Here is a 13,213-nt window from a genome sequence, read left to right on the forward strand (position 1 = left end):
GAATGCAGCATTATCTATAAAATTGCGCTGCTGTCCTGAATAAAAGTTCTCTTTTTTGTGTTGCTGCCACTGCTGCCCATGCGTTATCTGCTGCTTAGAACAGAACAAACACTATATATATAGCCATCACTTTTTATGGCTACGCATAAGAGCGTTTTGATGACATTACATACGGTAATTCAACTTCGGCATATCTCAGCAGGAGGAGGAGGAGGAGGAGAGAAAGAGAAGGCAGGGATGTTAACCAGAAATGCGTCTGGTTGGCTACCCTACTCTGGGGGACGGGAATGAGGGAATAGAAAGATGAGATAGAGAGAGGAGGGGGAGTGAGGAAGGATATGGTGAGCTCGCGCACGCACGCGGAGGGCCTGAGCAATTCAAAGGCGTTCACATAGGCCAGTCGTCCTGAAGTAAGACAACAGTGCCTTCACAGCTTTGTGGGCTGACGAGCGATGGGGACGGTCTTCAAGGAGCACCTGCACGGACAACGGTCGATCGTCAAGTCGTCGCAATGCGTTCGATAAAGTTTGTCTTTCCGACTGAAATCGATCGCAGTGACACAATAAATGTTTTATGTTCTCTTCGCTGCCGCAGACGTCGCACGTGGCACTTTCGGTCATTGCAATCAAAGCACAGTACGCCTTCCTGAAAGCCACTCCCAACCACAGCCGGTATAGAAGCGATGCCTCACGTCGGTGAATCCCGGGTGGAGGTCGGAGTTGGAGCGAAGGGTTCTGTTCGTGTAACCTCGTGCGCCTTATATTTGGGGTGTTCCACCCTGTTAAAGAGAGCTTGCGTGCCAGGTGACGAAGCTGCCTTCCAGCGTCTGTCCTGGAAAGAGGAATGGGAACGCTGTGTTGTTCTTGATGTGACTCTCGGGCAGCTTTGTCAGCGAGATCGTTTCCACTGATCCCGCAATGGCTAGGTAGCCAATAGAAAATAATTTCGTGGCCTTTCTGTTTGACGTCGTGGTGAAGTTTGACAATTTCATACGTTAGTTGTTCGTGGGCTCCACGTCGGAGAACTGCCTGCATACTTTGTAAAGCCGGTCTCGAGTCGGAAAACACGGCCCATGTACCAGGACTCTCTGCGTCTATAAATTGAAGTGCACTGCGCAGAGTCGTGAGCTCTGCAGCCGTGGACGTCGTGACATGTGAGGTCTTGAATCGCATTGTTACTCCTCTCGTCGGTATAAACACAGCACCGCCAGAACTGGTCGATGTAGTCGATCCGTCCGTATATACGTGCACGTGACTGCTGTATCTCTCGTACAACAGAAGTAAGCTCAATTGTTTTAGTGCAGACGGTGATAAATCTGACTTTTTCTGAAGTCCTGGAATTCTAAGTCGGACTTCAGGGCGGCACAAACACCATGGAGGAGACACCAGCATGGCCGGAGGTGCGTACCCCGATGTAATCGAGGCACGATATGCACTGACAGTTGTGCTATATGACGTGCGGGGTCTTTCCACGGTGAGTGCGGCGAGGTGGTGGCGAGGAGTCCGGGCAATGTGCCTGACATGTGCACGCATTGCCTCGATGGCGATGTGCGTTGTGATTGAATAATCTTGAGCAATGGCGATAGTTTCAGCCGTTGACGCACTGCGTGGTACTCCAAGGCATATCCTAAGAGCTTGCGCCTCAATGCTTTGAATTGTACGCTAATTAGTTTTGCAGGTGTTGGATATAACAGGTAGGCTGTACCGGAGGAACCGAACAAACAACACCCTGTATAGCTGTAACATGGGTTGTGTGGATACCCCCCAGTTCTTTCCTGCAAGGAACTTGAACAGATGACAAATAGCCATCAGGCACTTTTTCACGTGGTTGACGTGAGGAGTCCAGGACAGATCTCTGTCAATCACAACTCCCAAGAACCTGTGACTCTTGCTGAACGGTATCACTTGTCGGTTGATTGATATGCCGTATGCAGACATTGGCTTCCGCGTAAATGCCACCACTGCGCACTTTTCCCACGTCACCTCCAGTCCTTGTTTACGAAGGTAGCATGATGTCGATGAGGCCGCCTTCTGTAGCCGAGCGCGAAGCTGAAGCCGTGTCACCCCCGACGTCCAGATACAGATGTCGTCGGCGTCCATAGAGAGTCGAACGGTGCTTGGCAGGTTCTCCGTTAGTCCAATAAGGGTCAGATTAAAAAGCGTCGGGCTTAGCACTCCGCCTTGAGGGACTCCGCGGCTACTGTAATACTGGGGTGTCGGGCCATCCCCGGTGAGTACGTAGAATGATTGCATCTGTAGGTAGCTGCGAACCCAGAGGTATGTCTTGCCACCAAGTCCTATTACTTCTAGCGCTTTAAGGATGGCTTCATGGGTGACGTTGTCGTAAGCTCCTTTAACGTCTAGAAACAAGGCAGCAGACAAGCGTTTACAGGCCTTCTGGAATTCGACGTACGTTACCAAATCGACAACGTTGTCTATAGACGAACGGCCGCGCCTGAATCCTCTTAACGTGTCTGGGTAAATTTCATAGTGCTCTAGGTACCACTGCAGTCACGCGAGAACCATCCGTTCCATTACTTTTCCTACACAACTTGCAAGCGCGATCGGACGATATGACGAACTGTCCAAAGGCGACTTGCCAGCTTTGAGGAGCGGAATCAGGCGACTTGATTTCCATTCCTGGGGAACGGTGCCTGTCTGCCACGAGTCGTTGTACAGGAGCAAGAGTGCCATTCGAGCTCGTTCACCAAGGTTACACAAAGCGCGGTATGTAATGCCATCTGGTCCTGGGGCTGAGGAACGCCTGCATAAAGCGAGCGCAGCTTCAAGTTCGTCCAGAGAAAAAGGGCACTCCATACGGGGATCACCTGAGGATGGTGAGTGGTCAGGAGGCTGCGTTCCAGTGGAACTTGCTACACCGGCAATCCTCCTACAGAAGGATTCTGCGACTTCAATCTCGCTGCATTGTAGGTAAAGGGTGAGGCAATTAAATGGGTGGCGCTGTCCAGGGGTTGCACGGAGGCCCCGAACAGTTCTCCATATAAGAGACAAAGGCTTTCGGGGATCCAGAGACTCGCAGAAAGACGCCCATCGTTGTGAAGCCAGCTTATTCATTCGACGCTGTATTTTCTTCTGTGTGCGTCTGGCCAATCTCAAATCATGAATGGACTTTGTGCGCCTATATCTTCGTTCCGCACGGCGTCGAAGTGCGCGAAGTTTCTCTAGCTCGATGTCGAATTCGGTGCGTTTGGAGCTTTTCAAAGTCGAATGTGTGGAAACCTGTAAGGCACCTTTTATTGCGTCCCCTAGGCTGGATGGCATCTCGTCTCGACAGCGGTCTTCCAGGATTGATTTAAATTTCGGCCAGTCGATGGACAATTGGACGGCACCGGAGCACTTGGAGCTAGTCAGCCCCTCAATCGTGAGATAAGTTGGGATGTGGTCACTTCCCCGCGTTTCCAAGTCCGAGAACCATTTAACTCTTCTGTTAAAGGAGGGCGAAACAAAGCTGAGTTCAAGACAGCTACTATACGCCGTTCCTCGCAGATAGGTGGGGCTTCCGTCATTTAACAAGCAAAGTTCTTGTTCAGAAGCAACCGACAGCAATCCTCTGCCCCTCGAGTTCATCTTGGAGCTCCCCCAGAGGTAATGGTGGGCATTGAAATCCCCAGTGATAACCCATGGCTGTGGAGTCGTTGTCAAAATTTCCCGTAAGCGCTCGCAGTTTAGACGACTTGATGGTGATAGGCAGGCTCCCAGAATTGTGAAGGTGACCTTGCTCTTCTTCACAGTCAAACACACGTACTGGTTTTCATTGTCAGGTGGCATTGGATGATGAACATATGTCAAGTCACAGCGTATGAAAACAATAACCTTGCTGCATTGCCCTGGGTGGAAGACGTAATGCACTCATACCCGGACAGTCTGATGGGATACGACAGGTTTGGCTCACAAATGACAATAATGAGAAACTGATTTACGAATACAAACTGTCGAAAATCGGACATACGCGACTTAAGTCATCTGGCGTTCCATTCAAAGACAGATGCATTCTGGACCTCCTCTCTGAACGATGACTTCTGGCGGGCCATTCCTTTACCCTAGGGCCGCAAGCACTGGACCCAGGGCATCCAGCACCTGCAGCGCGCTCTGCGCCGACGGGGTTTTCATGTTGCTGAGTAGAACTCGCATAGCATCCATCAGTGACCGCAGCATTATTATAACTTGGCGATAATCAGTCGTCGTTGGAGCAGGGGTTGGTGAGGGTGTCGATGGAGGTGGCATTCGAGGTGTCTCCGTGGCAGGTTGTGCACTTGGAAGTGCGGGCCACTCTTCGGGATGATCGACACTTCTCAGCAGGTATCTCAGCATCTTGACAATCTCAGCAGGCATCGCCAGAAAGCAGGCAACTTCAGAAAGCCTGCACAGGTTTGTATTCATGATTATTCTGGGATGGAAGCAACGAACCTGTGACTTCAGATTTTTCTATTATAATGGAATTGTCTGTACTTTTTCAAATGTTTCCTCTGGAGACGTATTGGAGGCATAATTTTCAATAACTATTGTTTCCCCGGGAGACGTAATCGCGCTTGAATCGCACGACCATAATTGATGTGCCTGCTCATCGGCTTGGAACCGCATTTCAGCCTCGCCTTCGCGACCATATTGCCGCGACGCTATCTGTGCCCAACCACGCTGACGACAAAGACGACGACCTCGAGCTTGCAAGCGAGGTGCTAGAGAAGACGAAGTTTTGAACTGAGCGCTTTGTTCTCATTGCCTCAATTAAATACCGCTCTTCGCTCTTGTCTCCAGTGAGCCGTGACACTGGTGGAAGTGCTGGGTATCGCATCCTCGCCTAATGATTGGGACGACTCCGGCGAGTAGCCCTGCATCCAGCCCTTCAAGACATCATCCACGCGTCGAGACACCTGTGCACCGCGCAAGCCGCCGCCTGCAAGGTCTGTGCCCGGAATTCGGTCTCTTGCAAGGAAGTTTGTCAGCGACCGCACCGACTCAGGAAATGGCGCTTGCAAGTACAACACAGGTGACTGTTCAGAACAATCTAGTCCCCAAAAGCTTCCGCGGTGACACGTATGAAGACGCCGAAGACTGGCTGGACCAGTACGAACGCGTGGCTAGGGTCAATCAGTGGCGTCCGGACCAGAAGCTTTCCAATGTGTACTTCGCTCTTGACGGTAGCGCAAGGACGTGGTTTCAAAACCGCGAGGCACATTTGACAACGTGGGACGAATTTTGCCGTCGGCTAATTGATACCTTCGGAAGCACTGATCGCCGAGATAATGCACAACGCCTTCTCGAGTTGCGCATTCAGAAACCTAACGAAAGTGTCTCCATGTTTGCCGAGGACATGTCTCGTTTGTTTCGCCGCGCGGATCCCAACATGCCTGATTCGAAGAAGCTGAGCCATCTCATGCGCGGCGTCAAAGAACAGCTATTCGCTGGTCTCGTGCGAAACCCGCCTACAACAGTGGAAGAATTTATTAAGGAAGCCACAGCAATTGAGCGGGCACTCCAGCAGCGTAGCCGGCAAAACGAACGCCTAACTAACGATGCACCTGCAGGAGCCGCAGTTCTGGCACTGACCGACGAGACCTCGCTGCGTCAGCTGATCAGAGACATTGTTCGCGAGGAGATTGCGAAGCAAACTGCGACACCGAAGGAGTTTACTGTTGCTTCGGTCGCTGAAGTTGTCCGCCAAGAAATCCGGCAAGCATTTGCATCTCCTGAGCCACTCCCTGAACCGTGTCCCGAGCCGCGCTTCGAGCCACGCTACGAGCCACGATACGAGCCACGCTTCGAGCCACGCTACGAGCCACGTGCATATAGCTACGCAGACGCTGTCCGTCGCCCTCTTTCTACCGTGCCAGTACAGCAGTACCACCAGCGGCCACCTACTGCTGCCTGGATACAGAGAGAGCATTTCAGGTGACCCCAGCTTCGCAGGACCGACGTATGGCGCACTGCTGATCGCCGACCATTGTGTTTTCACTGTGGCGAACCAGGGCACATTTATCGTTTTTGCCCTCATCGCCAGGGTGGCATCCAGGAAATGTCACCTGCTACACCGCGACAGTTTCCAGAGAGAAATCCACGCTTCGACGACAGCATCACTCGGGAACAAGGCAGCTCAGCTAATCTCCGGTCGCGCTCGCCGTCACCGTTACGCTATTCTTCGCCGGACCGTCGCAGTTTCGCCGACGTGGTAAGAGGCCGCTCTCCAAGCCCACGGCGGGGAAACTGAAATCAGCGACCTCCGGGGGGAAGGTTGCAAGTCGTCGAACCGCCGAAAATCCCCCATTACTGAGCGAGGAGCAGAGCAACCCGGAGAAACGGAACACCGACGAATTTGTGAGTGCCGACCTACTCTTAACGATTGATGGACACGACGTGACAGCTTTGGTTGATACTGGCGCAGACTTTTCGATAATGAGTGAGCAGTTGGCAGACCGGCTTAAGAAAGTCAAAACGCAATGGACGGGCCCTCATATTCGAAATGCCGGGGGCCAGATAATGACACCTACAGGAAAGTGTACTGCACGACTCCAGATAGGAAATACAGCTTTTGTCGCCTCTTTTATGATTTTAAAAGAGTGCTGAAGATCACTCATCCTTGGAATGGACTTCTTGCGGGAGTACGGCGCCGTGGTTAACATACGGGATGGCGAGATAACCTTATCGAACAGTATAGACACGAGCCACGACGACGAGCGCCAACGTACATCGTTACGTGTCGCCGACGATGACGTCTGCATACCACCTCTATCATGCAGTCTTGTCTCCGTCAGTTGCGGAGAACAGTTTCACAAGGACGGTGTAGCCGAACAATTAACTGCACTTCTGTTCCATCAAGGTGTTGCTATCGCTCGGGGTATCGTCAGCCTAATCGGTGGTCGCACAGAGGTACTACTGACAAATTTTACTATTGAACGCCGGCACATCAGTAAAGGCACCGCTGTGGCATACTTTGACGAAATTGACCACGTTCAATACTGCTTTGCTGTCAAAGAGGAATCAACCACCGATACGATGCCACATGCACCCGTCGTCGACGTTGACCCAGGTTTAGCGCCGCAACAGAAACAAAGTCTCAGGGAACTGCTTGACCATTTTAAGGACTGCTTTTCTACAACGTCCCGAGTGCGTCAAACACCACTGACGAAACACCGCATTATTACGGAGGAAACAGCAATACCCATCCGGCAGCATCCGTATCGCGTGGCTGAGAAAGAGCGTGAAGCAATACAGCAGCAAGTCAAGAAAATGCTAGAAGATGATGTCATCCAGCCGTCAAAAAGTCCTTGGGCGTCACCCGTGGTACTCGTTAAGAAGAAGGATGGTAGCCTGCGGTTTTGTATCGATTATCGCAAGCTCAATCGGATTATGAAAAAAGACGTGTATCCCTTACCACGCATCGACGATTCCCTCGACAGGCTACGGCATGCTCGGTACTTCTCGTCAATGGACTTAAAGAGTGGGTACTGGCAAATAGAGATCGATGAACGGGATCGCGAAAAGACTGCTTTTGTGACGCCTGATGGGCTCTATGAATTCAAAGTTCTCCATTTTGGTTTGTGCTCCGCCCCAGCCACGTTCCAAAGGCTAATGGATACCGTTCTCTCTGACCTTAAGTGGAAGACTTGTTTAGTGTACCTAGACGATGTGATTGTTTATTCTGCCACATTTGATGAACATCTCAGACGGCTACGGTTAGTCCTTCAAGCCATACGGTCCGCTGGGCTTACTTTAAAACCTGAAAAGTGTCACTTTGGCTATGAAGAACTGCAGTTTTTGGGTCACGTTGTAAGTCACACAGGTGTCAGACCTGATCCTGAGAAAATCGCAGCTGTCGCAAAGTTTTCAAGGCCTACGGACAAGAAGGCAGTCAGACGCTTCCTGGGCCTATGCGCATATTACCGGCGATTTATTGCGGGTTTTGCACGCATCGCCTCACCGCTGACTTGCCTAACCAGAGAAGATGTCGCGTTTGTGTGGGGCGAGGAGCAGGAGGCGGCATTTAACGAGTTGCAGCACCGTCTACAAACTCCACCTGTTCTTGCCCACTTTGACGTGGATGCGCCCACAATGATCCACACCGACGCCAGCAACGTGGGTCTAGGCGCCGTCCTGGTTCAGCGGCAAGACGGCGCTGAGCGAGTCATCGCTTACGCGAGTAGAACACTGTCACGTGCCGAATCGAACTACTCCACCACAGAGAAGGAATGCTTGGCTGTAGTATGGGCCGTTACCAAGTTCCGCCCGTACATATACGGCCGCCCATTCCAAGTCATAAGTGACCACCATTCTCTCTGTTGGTTGACCAACATGAAAGATCCATCTGCACGTTTGGCACGCTGGGCCCTACGGCTTCAAGAGTACGACATGACAGTGGTCTATAAATCGGGACGGCAGCACTTAGATGCTGACTGCCTTTTCAGATCGCCGATCGAGTCGTCAGGCGGAGATGATGAAGAATCCATAGGCTTTTTAGGAGTTGTTGATGCGGCCACCATCTCTCAACAACAACAAGAGGACCAGGAGCTCGCTTCTGTAATTGATTTCTTAGAAGGCCGCACCACAAACAAGCCTGGATTGTTCTCAAGGGACCTGTCATCATTCTGTATACGCAACAGTGTTCTTTTTAGAAAGAACTTCTCTTCAACAGGGAACCGATATCTACTAGTCGTCCCTAAAACTCTCCGCAATGAAATATTGCAGGCCTGTCACGATGAAGCTACCTCAGGCCACCTCGGGTACACAAGAACATTAGCGCGGATCAAAGAGAAGTACTACTGGCCACGGCTTGCAGCACAGGTGAAGCACTACGTTCGAACGTGCCTTGACTGCCAGCGACGAAAAGTACCACCTGCGAAACCTGCCGGACTATTACATCCTGTTCCAGTGCCGGAAACGCCGTTTGCACAAATTGGGATGGACCTTTTGGGCCCATTCCCAATATCTGCCGCCGGAAATAAGTGGATCATAGTTGCGACAGACTACCTTACGCGATATGCAGAAACCAAGGCACTTCCGAGCAGCACAGCAGCCGAGGCCGCACAGTTCTTCATTGAAAACGTCGTCCTGAGGCACGGTGCTCCAGCGGTCATCGTAACCGACAGGGGAACCACGTTCACGGCTGAACTTTTGCGAACTGTACTAACGCTCAGTGGCACGGCACATAGAAGGACGACAGCCTATCACCCGCAAAGCAATGGACTTACGGAGCGCCTCAACAAGACTCTCGCAGACATGCTGTGCATGTATGTCGATGTGGACCACAAGAACTGGGACCAAATATTACCCTACGTCACGTTCGCTTATAACACGGCTCGGCAAGAAACAACAAAAATGACACCATTCAGTCTCCTCCACGGTCGAGAAGTGACTACAATGCTGGATGCTATGCTGCCTCATGATTCCAGCGATTCCGAGACTGACGCCGCAGATTTTACAGCGCGCGCCGAAGAAGCAAGACAGCTCGCGCGCGTTCGCATAACTGGCCAGCAAGAGCGAGATGCTCGACGTTACAATCAACACCATCGATGCGTCGTCTACCATCCCGGCCAAAGAGTCTGGGTTTGGACTCCCGTACGCCGCCGGGGCCTCGCGGAGAAACTTCTACGCCGATACTTCGGACCATACAAGGTTCTACGACGCCTTAGCGACGTCAACTATGAAGTTGTTCCTGACAGCCCATCCTGCTCGAGGCGCCGTATGAACCTGCCTGAGACTGTGCACGTGGTGCGCATGAAACCTTATGTTTCTGAATGACATGGGTACTCTCAGGTTTGCTGATCACCGGGTGCTACCCGCCGAGCATCGGGTCGATGCTCCTTATGGAGGGGGCAAATGCCGCGACGCTATCTGTGCCCAACCACGCTGACGACAAAGACGACGACCTCGAGCTTGCAAGCGAGGTGCTAGAGAAGGCGAAGTTTTGAACTGAGCGCTTTGTTCTCATTGCCTCAATTAAATACCGCTCTTCGCTCTTGTCTCCAGTGAGCCGTGACAATATGAATTGACCTTGGGCTGTGGTCGTGCTCTCTTGCAGGTCCGCTGGCCGCGCGGCAACATTGGCCAAATCGCGGAACAGAACCCGCTGAAGTGTGTTGTGTTTAGGAAGCGCTTTTTTTCAGCCGCATTTACCTTGCAAGCTTCTATTCATTTCTTTAAACCACCGCGGCGTTGCTCGTACACACCAGTGCCAAGCAATTATAATGAGAAATGTTTATACCAAACCGTCGTTAACTACCAATATTTGCTGTTAAAATGGTGCATTTCGTCATTTCGTGAAAATACTTTGAAATGCCTAACTTGGGGTTAAGTTAAGGGCTACAGTTCAACTAGTCCGCAGATACCCGAGTGAGGGCTGCATAAAGAAAATAACTTAATAGCACCATCATTCGTTAATTTTGTTCGTGTGTTGTGAAGTGGATCAACTAAAGCTGGCCAATTTCTCAGTCAGCCAAAACTGAACACAAGTAAAATTCGTACGTTTTCATTTTATTCACACATTTCGTACTGGAAAAAGACTGACCTTCACGCAGTGCGAAAGTGTCAGTCTGTAGAAGCAATTTTCATTAACAGCGGAAATTTGTACAAACTAAGCGAATATAGATTCTAGAAGATCCAAACCAATGTGAAAATTAATAACCACCACGGCTGTGTCTTCCTTTTTTTGTTTACTCTAACCTTGGCTGTGTATGTCAAAAAAGTATAGAGTGAACAAAATGTATAGCCCAACAAACATGCACTCAAGCCCTTCATTACAAGTATTTCACTGGTGGCAGATGGGCTGCCATCATGACAAATAAATCGAGTGACACTGCTCGATTCATTCAGTCCACTCAGGCTCAGTCAGTCCACTCAGGCTTGCACGAAACTGGTTTACTCATGCAAAATGAATACCTGTTCAGAAAATACAGTGGGATACTTGTGCTTACCTGTTACCATTAGGGAACCTGACAAACTTCGTAGAACTGGAAATCTCCGTGTTAGAACATCACGCAGCCGCACAAGACATGTGATGCCGCGATTTAGCCATCTTCGTCTAACGCTTGGTTGGCCTGGCTTCACGTGTCTTCCGTTCCTTGCACCCCTAAGGCTCTATTCTCGACACGCATGGCGGCTGCACGGCCGCCATTATCCGCCATCTTGGCTGTCTCAGTCTGTCCAGAGGTCACATGTTTTGAAATTTGTACCGGGAAACGGAAGTTTTGCAAAATGCAATTTTGCGTTTTCCTCAGAATGACGAAACGTGACTTGGAGCTGCAAATTTTATCGACTAATACTTTGTTGTGATCCTTGGCACCTATATTGTGACTTTAGCGCTTTAAAAAGAAATGTGGTCGCAGTTTCACCTGAAAGGCGAAGCATCAATTGCGATAGCAAATTTGTAGAGAGCTATACGGAGTAATGATAGCAGCTTTATCAGCCGTATAAACTTGGAATGCAGCAGCACCGGCAACACGCAGAACTGTTGTCGACGCCGTCGGCGTTTTGCACGCGTTCGCACAAAATGCGTGCGGCGTTGGTTGACTGTTGCCGGAGCCTCTGATATAAATAGGCACTTGGTGCTGCAGCTAAGCGTCGCCTCCCTTCCCTCCCCCTGCCCCCCCCCCCCCCCCAAGGCCTTTCGCGCATCGGAAGAAGGCGCGTTTGCGCTACATATATGGTGATTGTAAAAGAGGAAAAAGACGCCTACTTCCGCAGCCCTTCAGGAAGCACGGCGCAGAACGCGCGTTTGTTCGCCGTGCGTTCACTCCCCGTGAAAGCGCGCGTCCCTTGCGCTTTTTCACTCGCACATACAGCGTTCGGCGTGTGGCGACGGACTCTATCCCTTCTTTCGTTCCCACTTACCCCTCCCCGTTGGCGCTGAGCCGTGCTCTCTCAAGGGCTGCAGAAGATAGCGCCAACCTTTCCCTTTCCCTCAAGAACCACTTATCATGGCGACGATTTCATCTCCATTGACGTCTTACGGAACCTCACGGCGACGGCGACGGTGACGCCGACGGCAGCAATCTGCTTTGGAGTGTCCATATAATTGCTATCGCAATAAAAGTGGACGGTAGCGTGACGGTAGCCCGTGCAAAGCATCTGCAATTTCGCGAATCTGTGGCGGCGTTCCAAGATAGCCGGCATGTCAGCTTGTTGATTGCCTGAAGGAATATCCCGAGAAGAGCGTCACAGGAAGGGCCGCTTTGTAAACATCAATTTGTCGTTGCGTGACGTTGCGCTGGGCCACCATTGCAGAAATTTTCCGCCATAATTTGTGCTGTGACGAGCCACGCGAATTATGGTAATGAGCGGTAAATCGCCGCATTTTCCCTGTCATTTAAGACCATGAAAATGTTTTGATCACAACGTGTGCTCATAGCATTTGCATCGCTATCGGGTGGTGTTGGCATTTGTCTTTTGAACCATTATTATTGCGATAGCAATTATATGGACACTCAAAAGCAGATTTCTGCCGTCGGCGTCGCCGTCGCCGTCGCCGTCGCTGTCGCCGTCGCCGTGAGGTTCCGTATGACGTCATTTGGAGAAGAAATCGTCGCCGATGATGATGATAAGTGGTTCTTGAGGGAAAGGGAAAGGTTGGCGCCGAACGCTGTATGTGCGAGTGAAAGGGCGCGAGGCGCGCGTCTTTCACGGGGAGTGAACGCACGGCGGAGAACAAACGCGCGTTCCGCGCCGTGCTCGCTTAAGGGCTGCAGAAGTATGCGTCTCTTTTCTCCTTTACAATCACCATATATGTAGAGCAAACGCACCTTCTTCCGACGCGCGAGAAGCCGTGGGGGAGGGGGAGGGAAGGGAGGCGACGTATAGCCACAGAACACCCATACAAACTTAGAGAAGGGAAACTGTACCTTCCACAGTGCAACGAAAATAAGCGTAGCGGTGGCGTTGTGAACTAAAGTATGCGACCGAGAGATGGCGCTGGCAGAATCGAAACTAATATCATCATCATTATGTAGTGAGCAATATGGCCGCTGCGGTAGCGGTTCGTAGGGCTGGTCGCGCTGCTCGCTCGCTGCTTTGGGGCGTTTTGTTACCGCTTTCGGGGAGGTATTCGTGTGTACTGTACTCTAACATGACTACAGATATCTTCATTATGTCGCCAGGTGACCGAGAGGCCTCAACTGGCAATAAAACACTTCAAACAAGTAAGCTCACATTGTTTATTGTCAATGGTGAATGAGGCAGTACATGAGCACAATTTTCGTACAGCTCAG

The sequence above is a fragment of the Dermacentor silvarum genome, chromosome 8, assembly GCF_013339745.2.
Source record: "Dermacentor silvarum isolate Dsil-2018 chromosome 8, BIME_Dsil_1.4, whole genome shotgun sequence".
Classification (NCBI taxonomy): domain Eukaryota; kingdom Metazoa; phylum Arthropoda; class Arachnida; order Ixodida; family Ixodidae; genus Dermacentor; species Dermacentor silvarum.